The sequence below is a fragment of the Salvelinus alpinus genome, chromosome 19 (genome assembly GCF_045679555.1).
Source record: "Salvelinus alpinus chromosome 19, SLU_Salpinus.1, whole genome shotgun sequence".
Taxonomy (NCBI): domain Eukaryota; kingdom Metazoa; phylum Chordata; class Actinopteri; order Salmoniformes; family Salmonidae; genus Salvelinus; species Salvelinus alpinus.
The window spans coordinates 25641889-25654197 of record NC_092104.1 but is presented as its reverse complement, the minus strand read 5'-3'; the positions used below and the strand labels follow the sequence as shown (position 1 = coordinate 25654197).

Sequence of the window (12309 nt, the reverse complement as noted above, 5' to 3'; positions counted from 1 at the left end):
CAGCCCGGTGCGTCCTGTGCCAGCTCTACGCACCCGGCCTCCAGTGGTGATCCATGGCCCGAAGCCTCCAGTGATGATCCATGGCACGAAGCCTGCAGTGATGATCCATGGCCCGAAGCCTCCAGTGATGATCCATGGCCCGAAGCCTCCAGTGGTGATCCATGGCCCGAAGCCTCCAGTGGTGATCCATGGCCCGAAGCCTCCAGTGATGATCCATGGCCTGAAGCCTCCAGTGATGATCCATGGCACGAAGCCTGCAGTGATGATCCATGGCACGAAGCCTCCAGTGATGATCCATGGCACGAAGCCTTCAGTGATGAGCCTTTTTATTTCTCTATTTTGGTTAGGTCAGGGTGTGATTTGGGTGGGCATTCTAGTTTTCTATTTCTTTGTTGGCCGGGTATGGTTCTCAATCAGGCAGCTGTCTATCGTTGTCTCTGATTGGGAATCATACTTAGGTAGCCTGTTTTCCACCCTAGTTTGTGGGAATTTGTTTTTGCACAGTTGCTGTCTAGCCCTGCAGAATTTTACATTTGTTTATATTTTGTTGTTTTGTCTGTGTTTTCAGTATTAAATATCATGAACACTTTCCACGCTGCGCTTTGGTCTCATTCATTCAACGACGGGCGTAACATTCTAATTGTAAGGTTCTGTATTTATTTTCTTAGTCAACCTTGTGTTCTGTTTCGTTGTGTTCTTCAACGTAGCCCTGTTTCTTTGTGTTCTTCAACGTAGCCCTGTTTCTTTGTGTTCTTCAACGTAGCCCTGTCTTTAATTTTTGTTAATTGATTTCACCTGTGTTAGTTACTTGCCTGGTCTCATCAGCTCCTTATTTAGTTCTTTCTGTTTGTGCCTTTGTGAGGTATTGTTCGTTTTGACTCTACTAAGCCTTTTCCTAGCTTGTTTGTGAGAACCAGTTATAGCCTTCGGTCCTAGTTTTGATTCACCTGCCTGTTTGCCTACCTGTGTATTGCCTGCCTGTGACCACGATTCCTGCCTTCTGTGAAGGCGAAATAAACACCTGCCTCCCTCTGCGCGTGAATCTACACCTTTTTCTCCATGAGTATTCATTACAACAAGGGATCTGTATACCATCTGAATCGCTTATCTTTGTCTGCGAGCCTAAACCTGGAAAGATTGGGGCGTACAAAGCAAGTGTATCACATTAAGTAGTGTAAAAGGCATGTTGGCTTAGTAATACTGTGGTGAATTATTGGGCGTAATCTCCCCATTCTGAAGCCCTCCATCGGGGGCTTGTCTTGCCTGGGCTGTGAGTGGTGAGCAGTGTGATAACTAATGCAACCTGGGCTGTGACTGGAGAGGGTTGAGTGGTGAGCAGTGTGATAACTAATGCAACCTGGGCTGTGACTGGAGAGGGTTGAGTGGTGAGCAGTGTGATAACTAATGCAACCTGGGCTGTGACTGGAGAGGGTTGAGTGGTGAGCAGTGTGATAACTAATGCAACCTGGGCTGTGACTGGAGAGGGTTGAGTGGTGAGCAGTGTGATAACTAATGCAACCTGTGCCCGGACTTAGCTCACCTTTTGAAGTTTGTCCCAGAAATCCAAGGTGCTCAAAGCGTATCTATCTGTCTTTCGAACCCAGGATTCCCTGGAGAGGTAGAGATATTCGAATCCCAAACCCAACGAGAAATTAAAGGATGGGGATAAAGTCGATTTAGATATTTTTTCAGGATTTACCCCAGGGCCCCTCCGATCATAACATTACCTGGCTGGTAGTGTATGGTGGAGCATATTTGGCCTGGAGTCTAAAAAGCTGCTTTTGTAAAATGCTGATTGTTAGATTTCAAATAGAATGCAGCTGTACTGAAGATGTAATGGGTTCAGTCACAGTGGAAACTCTCCTGCTAACAGCATCAGGGACCAGGTTAGGTTAGGGCGGTAAGAGAGCAGTTGGACTGTCTATCCAGCCCTAGCCCAAGATGCACTCTTCAGGAGCCTTGTATGTTATTTTGGCTCTGGTATCCAAAACAGCCAAATGCTCCATTTCTAAACGTTAATCGATTCTCAATTGCAATACGGTTCTAGAAACATAAAGCCCTTTACTTTCATATCACATCAAAATAATTTCACAAATGCAAAATACACACTTACTGTACACTGTTTTAACCTGCTTTATCACAGTTGCAGGTACACTGTTTTAACCTGCTTTATCACAGTTGCAGGTACACTGTTTTAACCTGCTTTATCACAGTTGCAGGTACACTGTTTTAACCTGCTTTATCACAGTTGCAGGTACACTGTTTTAACCTGCTTTATCACAGTTGCAGGTACACTGTTTTAACCTGCTTTATCACAGTTGCAGCCGACAGTATTTTTCAGTGACAACACGTTTCTGGCGGCCATCTTCCGTTACACACAGGTGTTTGGAGCACCCTAGATAGCTAATTAGCACAGGTGGTCACCTCTGTCTTGCGTAAACAAGCGCTGTAACGTGGAGATATGGTCGTTTGGGAACACTAACCCTAACCCTATCAAGGTGTGTATCAATTGAACCTTTAACCGCTGATATGAAAGATAAGGTCCTTATGCTTCCAAAACATTTTCTGCAATTAGCGCATGTTAATGTTCAGATTGAGCATCGGGGCTCTTAACGGAAGACACCTTTGTCCTATGACTCTTATGTGTAATGTAATGGAACTGAGTCATGATCAAGAGCTAATTGAACCCATGCTGGCTGCACCAATGCAGAGGGAAAGTGCTAAGGGATGTCAGGGCTTGTCTGATTTCATCACTGCTGAAGCCTTCAAAGACTCTCTCTGCCCAGCAGCAGCAGTACCCTCCCGTCCTGTCAGGTTATTATATCCACTGCCAGAAAAGACTCCCTAATCTTTCAGACCGGTCGGGACCATTTACCGTACAAATTAGGTTGTGTGGGGGGGAGCAGTGTAGAGTGACAGACTGAGGTGTGTGTGTGAACCAGTAGTAGTTGTACTATGTTAAGGCAATATTTTAATGGTGTACTGTTGGTATGGTTGATTATTCATTTCCCCATGTCCTTGTTTTCTCTTCACTGCAGCTGCTGTATGAGGCAGATCTTCCAGGGTGGATCATAGCAACTTGTCAACTCTAACAGAGCTGCCCCAAGTCCACTCCCCAGCCATCTGACAGACCCAACACACATCAAAGGTAGCCTCTCTCTCTCTCTCTCTCTCGCTCTGTCTCTTTCTCTCGGTCTCTCTTTCTCCCTCTGTCTCGCTCTTTCTCCCTCTCTGTCTCTCTCTCTCCCTCTCTCTGTCTCGATCTCTCTGTCTCGATCTCTCTGTCTCGATCTCTCTGTCTCTCTCCCTCGCTCTGTCTCGATCTCTCTGTCTCTGTCTCTCTCCCTCCCTCGCTCTCTCTCTCTGTCTCTGTCTCTCTGTCTCCCTTTATCCTTGCCTTTAGTCATTTTCCATTCAACACATCCTTGAGTCTATTACCTGACAGAGGCTCTGAGTAATAATGTGTACCTTTGCTGCTGTATTTGATATGACTAAATTTTGTTGTTGCTGCTTCTTGTGATGTTTTCATATCTCTGTAAAGATAATTAAAAGCCTTTCCTTGAGGGGACGTGCTACATTTTCAATAATTTACTGGGTTGTATCTGTAAATGACCTGCCCAAAAACATCTGTCCCCTGAAAGGTGTTTTTCTATCTTCTCTTCCTCACACTGCTTGTGTTTGAAAACAGAGGAGGCCACATTTGTTCCGGTCCACTTTCGAAAGACCTATTCAACTGTGTGTAATTGAGTGTTTGAAGTAGGTAGTGTGGTTTTAGGTTCTTTAAGTGACAGTAATTGAGTGTTTGAAGTAGGTCGTGTGGTTGTAGGTTCTTTAAGTGACAGTAATTGAGTGTTTGAAGTAGGTAGAGTGGTTTTAGGTTCTTTAAGTGACAGTAATTGAGTGTTTGAAGTAGGTAGTGTGGTTGTAGGTTCTTTAAGTGACAGTAATTGAGTGTTTGAAGTAGGTAGTGTGGTTTTAGGTTCTTTAAGTGACAGTAATTGAGTGTTTGAAGTAGGTAGTGTGGTTTTAGGTTCTTTAAGTGACAGTAATTGAGTGTTTGAAGTAGGTAGTGTGGTTTTAGGTTCTTTAAGTGACAGTAATTGAGTGTTTGAAGTAGGTAGTGTGGTTGTAGGTTCTTTAAGTGACAGTAATTGAGTGTTTGAAGTAGGTAGTGTGGTTTTAGGTTCTTTAAGTGACAGTAATTGAGTGTTTGAAGTAGGTAGTGTGGTTTTAGGTTCTTTAAGTGACAGTAATTGAATGTTTGAAGTAGGTAGTGTGGTTTTAGGTTCTTTAAGTGACAGTAATTGAGTGTTTGAAGTAGGTAGTGTGGTTTTAGGTTCTTTAAGTGACAGTAATTGAGTGTTTGAAGTAGGTAGTGTGGTTTTAGGTTCTTTAAGTGACAGTAATTGAGTGTTTGAAGTAGGTAGTGTGGTTTTAGGTTCTTTAAGTGACAGTAATTGAGTGTTTGAAGTAGGTAGTGTGGTTTTAGGTTCTTGTAAGTGACAGTAATTGAGTGTTTGAAGTAGGTAGTGTGGTTTTAGGTTCTTTAAGTGACAGTAATTGCAATGTGGATATCTAAACACTTCTTTGAAAGATGTGCTCCTTTTTCATCATTCTTTGACAAAGGGATTTTTTCCTCTTTCATCTTTGCCTGTAATTACTGGCATCACGTGTATTCTCTCTATGTGAATATAATGTAACACATATACAAAATCAACTTATTTGATGCCATACTGTAACATTCTGGCTAATATGATAGCTCACTGAAAATACTGTGCCATGGGAAAATCAAATCAAGCTTTATTTCCACAGCACATTTCAGACATGGAATGCAACACAATGTGCTTCACAGGAAAAACTCGTAAAAAACAATGAAAATAAAAACTGGAATATTTACTACACAACAAACATAAGAGGATAAAAAAAACAAAGAATTACAAAAAAAACTGAACAACTAAAAACCACCCTAAGGAAATGATGCATAGTATATAGGACTGTATTGGTAGGAGGTTTTCCTTTATACACACAAGACCTAACTGTACCTCCTCCATATGTGGAGAGACTAGAGGAACACTGGGAGCGCACACTTTCTGTGAAAGTATGAGCAAAGAGACATATTTGGGTTGGTAAGTCTAAATGTCCATGTGTGACTGCCTGGGTCTGAGTTCCCACACAGAGAAGAGCTTCAAAGAAAAAGGTAGAAGAAAATTGGTGGTAAACAAGGGCTTATTTTCTTCTTCATTTCTGAAACTAATCAGCAATGTTTCTCCACGCTCCTCACTAAGCTTTGCTTATCCTACAGTGGATTAACATTCACTTTAATGTTCCATAGAGGACAGTGAGGATACTGAGGATGGGGTGGGTGACGGTGTGGTTTTGGTTTGATGAAAGAGTAAATCTTCAAAGACGAGCGAGATTACCTGTTCTTTTGTTACCTAGCTATTTAAAACAAGCTGGCAGGCTTGTGTTAGTACCGTCACATCTTTGATGCTTTTACAATATTAGGTATGTATTAGAAGTGACAATGTGTTCCTGGTAGCTGCTGCTGCTTTATTACCTATTCATCTCTAACGCTCGCCTAGCCCTTCTTCATTCTCACTCTGACAGAAAGTTCTGCAATACTAATAATGAAGCACTTTTCTCTCTCCTCCATCTTCTTTTTCTCTTGAGATGTTTTCCCATGGACGATGATAATTAAAGACTTAGATTTTCTTCTTGAGTCTGAAATGAAAACATTACCGTCCATCCCCTGTTATTTTGTCTACTCATGCTTTCTCAGTTTTTCTTCAGACAAAATGTTGAAGAACTCAACACTCAAGTCATAATGTAAAATTGTCGTGTTTGGTACCAAACCACCATGCCATTAAAATGAGTAACGTTTTCTTCTTCGTGTTTGGGAATAATTCCAGCAATTTTCAAGCCATTCAACATACTAAAAGACTGTAAGACTCCAAAGTGTTCCTGAAGCCTAAACTGAATTTCTGACATTTTGATTAATCACTACTAGACTGTCAGTCATTCCCACGTAAAGGCTTTGACATTTTGAACAGTCTGAAGAAATATCAGTAATGTGCGTCCCAAATGGCACCCTATTCCCTATATAGTGCACTACTTTTACCAGAGCCCTATGGACCCTGGTCAAAAGTAGTGCACTTCAAAGGGAAGAGGGTTCCATTTGGAATGTAGACAAAGGGCCTGGAATTCACTGCTTGTTTAAATCTGAGTGATGCCCCCTTAATGTCTCCAATTTGGCATCTAATTGTTCAAATGTATTATCCATCAGAGAGCTCAGGTGGGCTGAGGGGCAGGCTGGCCCCCAACACACACACACACACACACACATATACACACACACACACAAACATACACAGCAGGTGTTTTTAAGTAGCCCTTTGTGCCATTGAGACCTCCCTTATCAGAAAGGCATCAGATGGTTTTAGACAAGGAATTAATTTAAGCTGCAATTATGGGCACTAGAAGGGAGGAATTGGCAGTCTGTGCTAAAAGTGCATAGGTTAGAATTTTCCCTAATCAGGTGAGTGTCTCTGGATGGATACCGGGCACTGATGGTCTCACTCAATTACCCTCGTCGCCCTCACCCCATTACACATACACCCCCTTCCCACTCAGCCCACCCCACGTCTAGGTTTGGGGGTGCCTCTATAATGTAATATAAAGCCAGGCTCTCTCTTTGTTCCTGGTTGAGTGGGGCTTAATTAATTTGCACTAGAAACGTCTTAATGTAGCATTCAAAGCTCTTTTGAAGGAGGCTAATGAAGCAAGCCAACACTAATCCAACCTTGGTTTATGACACTTCAGGAGGTTGGGCTGAAGCTCACAAATCAGTAGCAGGAATTAGCTTAACATGTTCGTCCTATACTCTCAAGGGGGTGTTAGGGTGGCTATAGGTGCATTTGAATGCCCAACACTGAACACTAAACAGTGAAGGGCCTCATAATGATGTATGCTGAATTGACAAGAGCCCTTGTATTGCCATTGCCATTACATTTTAGAATGATATAGGTCGTTATCAATAAAACGTCACAATACAGTGCAGAGCATTGGATTTGGCTGCTTTGGGGCAGGAAGACCCCCAGCTCCGCTAAAACCATTGACAACTACATACTGTTTTCAAGGGATTGTTAAATACATTTTATAACAATTTGGTTTTAATATCGTCACCTCTTGAAGAGCGTAGTCAGAACTGCACATTTCAGATTATTCCACTTTTAGCTCTATCATCAGCTATACAGCATGTAACTGCATACTTTTCATGATCAGTTAACATCAATTGATCTTGTATTTTCAGATACGCGAGGGTATCCTATCCATTTGGCATGTAGCGAGCTAAGTATGTGTCATTTCGCTTGCTTCATCAGAGATTTGGCTTTTGGAAAGAGCTTGACATCGGCAAGTCCTTGTCCAGGTAAAGTTGTCAGTTGGTAAAGCTGTTCACTCATGACTACACGGCCAGGCACGACAGCAGTGGTATGCCTGATCACCGACAATGATGAGACAGCCTATAGGGAGGAGGTCAGAGACCTGACCGTGTGGTACAAGGACAACAACTTCTCCCTCAACGTGATCAAGACAAAGGAGATAATTGTGGACTACAGGAATAGGAGGACCGAGCACGCCCCCATTCTAATCGACGGGGCTGTAGTGGAGCAGGTTGAGAGCTTCAAGTTCATTGGTGTCCACATCACCATTAAGCTATCATGGTCCAAACACACCAAGACAGTTGTGAAGAGGGCACGACAAAACCTATTCCCCCTCAGGAGACTGAAAAGATTTGGCATGGGTCCTCAGATCCTCAAAATGTTCTACAGCTGCACCATCGAGAGCATCCTGACTGGTTGTATCATGGCCTGGTATAGCAACTGCTCGGCCTCCGACCGCAAGTACAGCCCAGTACATCACTGGGGCCAAGCTTCCTGCCATTCAGGATCTCTATACAAGGCAGTGTCAGAGGAAGGCCCTAAAAATTGTCAAGCGGTACCGGAGTGCCAAGTCTAGGTCCAAAAGTCTTCTTAACAGCTTCAAATTGCTACCCAGACTATTTGCATTTTAATTTTACGCTGCTGCTGCTCTTTGTTTATTATGTATTCATAGTTACGTTAACTTTACCTACATGTACATATTATCTCAATTACCGGTGACCCCGCACATTGACTCTATGTATATACAGTAGCCTTGCTACTGTTATTTTACTGCTGCTCTCAAATTTTTTACTGCTGCTCTCTATTTTTTACTTAACACTGTCCCACCCTGATCTGTTTCACCTGTCTTTGTGATTGTCTCCACCCCCCTCCAGGTGTCGCCCATCTTCCCCATTATCCCCTGTGTACTTATACCTGTGTTCTCTGTTTGTCTGTTGCCAGTTCGTCTTGTTTGTGCGAGTCAACCAGCGGTTTGTGTCTCAGCTCCTGCTTTTTCCAGTCTCTCTTTTCTCGCCCTCCTGGTTTTGACCCTTGCTTGTCCTGACTCTGAGCCCGCCTGCCTGACCACTCTGCCTGACCCTGAGCCTGCCTGCCGACCTGTACCTTTTGCCCCACGTCTGGATTATTGACCTCTGCCTACCCTGACCCTGAGCCTGCCTGTCGTCCGGTACCGTTGCCCCACCTCTGGTTTACTGACCCCTGCCTACCATGACCCTGAGCCTGGCTGCCGTCCGGTACCGTTGCCCCACCTCTGGTTTACTGACCCCTGCCTACCATGACCCTGAGCCTGCCTGCCGTCCGGTACCGTTGCCCCACCTCTGGTTTACTGACCTCTGCCTGCCTGGACCTGTCTATTGCCTGACCCCTGCCTCCCTGCCACCCGGTACCGTTGCCCCACCTCTGGTTTACTGACCTCTGCCTGCCTGGACCTGTCTATTGCCTGACCCCTGCCTGCCTGCCACCCGGTACCGTTGCCCCACCTCTGGTTTACTGACCTCTGCCTGCCTGGACCTGTCTATTGCCTGACCCCTGCCACCCGGTACCGTTGCCCCACCTCTGGTTTACTGACCCCTGCCTGCCTTGACCTGTCTATTGCCTGCCCCTGTTGGATTATTAAACTATTGTTTATTCGACGTGGTCTGCATCTGGGTCTTACCTTCATACCTGATAAACACTTATTTTTGTTAACTGCATTGTTGGTTAAGGGATTGTAAGTAAGCATTTCACTAAGGTAAGGTTTACACCTGTTGTATTTGGAAAATGTGAGAAATAAAATGTGATTTGATATTTACTGATCATGCAGTAGGCTATAATTCTGATAGTGCGCAATTGTTTTGCATGGAATAATCTCATTTTTAGTTCTGACTATGCTCTTCAAGATAATAGTAGGTAGTGTAGTTCCCATTTATTTAACAATCCATTGAAAACGGCATGTAGTTGTCAAGGGTTTTAGAGGAGGCAAATCGAACGCTCTGCACCTTATTGTGACGTTTTATTGATAACGACCTACACCTATTCCAAAAGTAAAATGAGGAGATGTCTTATATTGTGTGGTCACAATCACAATGGTTCCAAAAGACCTGACCAATGTGGTGGTAACGATTTATCGCTGAGTTTTCCTGTGGGGGGGCAGGGGGGTCTTTGAAGTGAGGCAGCAACTGACTAGCTGCTGCCGCTCATGTCCCCTCAGAACTACCACCACGCTGGAATTGTGGCCACGTGGCGTGAGAATACATTTATTACCCAGCTATTTTTAGCACCATGCAGGCCCAAGGGTTTGTGCTGAAACACATTTATACTTGAGTAAAAGCCCCACACCAGAATAACTGGGACTCAGGAGTCAGCCTCAGAGCAAGGTGCTGCATTCTGTATTCGCTCTGTGGTGGAATAAAATATACACTGAATTTAATATTTGTTTTTACACCTCTAGAGCAGTCAAATTTACCACATCTTTTGTGGAATTAGGTTAATGACATTTAATGTTTATTTTAGCTTTTAATATTATGAAAATGAATTAACCCGTCTCTCCAATAATATCGTCACCACAAAATGCTATGCTTGGCATCCCAGTGTGTTTTGAGGGCTGTTCTACCATGTACTTAGTGTAGTAAATAACAGGGGTGGTTATTGGTGGATTGGGTTGAACATGGGGAGACCTTTGTGTGCTCTCCTCTCCCGCTTCCCTCAGCCCCAGACCATTAGCAAACATCTGCTGTGGAAACTCTTAGAGGGTCTTCACACTTACTAGACTTTTCGCAAAATACCCTGGGCTACACATGTATCGGCTATGCAATGTAAACATGTCACGTCTCAACCGACAGCGCACGACACTCCCCCGACAGTTTCCCCCTTCTAAGCAAGGCAGTGGAAACACAAATGTCTTGTTGACTTACGGTACAAATTGTTCGGTTTTTTTCTTTCCTTTTTTTCCCTTTTTACCTGAAATTGTAGTAACAGCCTGTTACATTCGGAAATTGCCGCCCTTTGCAAGTGCTGCGGCTACTGTCTCTGTTTGCGTGGAGCGTAATCCACGGAGACTCTGTGCCACAAAATTAGTGAAACTTTACAAAACCGAGTCTCAATTGATGAAATTTGTGACTTGAATCCACACCTCTGCCAAATTGTAAATATTACCAACAGAGTGAATGTGAAAATGGTAGGAACAGTGGGTTAACTGCCTTGTTCAGGGGCAGAACGACAGATTTTTACCTTGTCAGTTTAGCAACTTTTGTGTTACTAGTCCAACGCTCTAACCACTAGGCTACCTGCCGCCCCGTATTGCATGTATATGTTTTTTATATATTGATAAATGAAAGAAGTGTTATTGATATCAAAATACAACTCATATAACAGAGAAAACGGTAAAGCCTCATACGACACCAGCTTTTGTTTTGTAGCACCTACAGTTAAAACATTACTGTTATAAAGGAAGTCTGGAATGGTCAAAATGGCACAAATATTAAAAAAAACTTCAATTAATGATTTCTCATTTATGCTTTAAGATACAAATGTTAAATATATGTCAATAATCCTTCCTCCAAAATACACTTCTATGGATAAAATGTTGTGAAAATCCTAAATCATGGTCTTTTTTTATAGTTTTGTGAAGAATCACCCTATTATCATAAACCACGACCACTGGTTTGATGATGAAAGCTGTGGAAAAAATATCCAGTAACCCCCCCATTTGACAGAACTCTTTGAAAAGGAATACAGCTTAATACAGCTAGGCTGTGTGTTTGTAGCCATAGCCTCTCATGGCTGTCTGTGTGGAGAGGGAAAACAAACATGAGAAAGCCCTCTCAACCACCAGTACTACCACACCCCTCATCCCATCTCACCACTCCCTGACCCGTCACCAGCATGGAGCTCAACCTCAAATGACGTGAGCTCCTCCACACTGCTTTGCTATGAGAGTGTTGTCAGACCAATCTCCATTTTGGATAAATAAATGATGAGCCAGAAACAAACATCAAAGGGGGATTGTGTTCTTCAAAGGGAATGTGGGTCTCTATCTACCTCTCGCTGTCTCGCTCTCTCTCGCTCTCTCTCGCTATCTCTCGCTCTCTCTGTCTCGCGCTCTCTCTCTCTCTCTCTCTCTCGCTCTCTGTCTCGCTCTCTCTGTCTCTCTGTCTGTTTCGCTCTCCCTCTGTCTCTCTGTCTCTCTCCCTCTCTCTGTGTCTTTGTCTCTGTGTCTCTCTCTCTGTGTCTCTGTCTGTCTTTCTCTGTTTCTCTACCGCTTGTTCTGGTTACAGACATACATACTTACACACTGCAATCCAACCTGCTCAGGATTCTAATCAACACATCTGCATCTCTTGCCAAGCTAACTCTCTCTTTATCTCTTTGTGTGGTTTCAGATGTAACAGTGTCTGTGTTGTTGACTGTGTGGTATGTTTTTGTTGTCCCTCAGTGATCGCTCTTTTTCCCCACTTGATTTTCTGGGCCTTGAAATCAATGCTGTCATTTCTGGTTGAACCACTGTCTGATCTCATCTTTTATTACCTTCCCTCCTTTTCCAGCTTTTTGTCCTTCCAGCCATCAGGCTCTTCCACTCATTTTGCTATTGGTAGAGAGTGGGATGCCTGTTATCTAACTCCTCTGTCTACTAATCTACTAGGTGTGTATTCATAACACCCTGTGTGTATGACTGTAGTTACTTACAATTGTTATTGTGTGATCAACCCCCTTGATGTCATTCCAGCATCCGTTATGGATACAAGTGTTTGACAGTGACGTAGGCTACACACCATTTTGCATCTGCTTCCTGAAGCTCATGATGGGACATCTTGGTTATGTATGCCTGTGGTAATGTACTGTGGATCTCGGTGTATATGTGCATGTACTGCAAATCAGCATTTGCATTGAT

At 43.4% G+C, this 12309-nt stretch overlaps 1 protein-coding gene across 19 annotated transcripts in view; it reads left to right on the top strand.

Moving 5' to 3' along the window:
• The window catches only part of LOC139545899 (splicing regulator ARVCF-like), a 348966-nt gene that overhangs the window by 135077 nt on the left and 201580 nt on the right, over nucleotides 1-12309 (top strand). For all 19 annotated transcript variants that reach the window (XM_071354089.1, XM_071354099.1, XM_071354088.1 and 16 more), the window contains exon 3: nucleotides 3039-3148. The gene's annotated coding sequence lies outside the window, so the exon portion shown is untranslated. The remainder of the gene's footprint in view (nucleotides 1-3038; nucleotides 3149-12309) is intronic.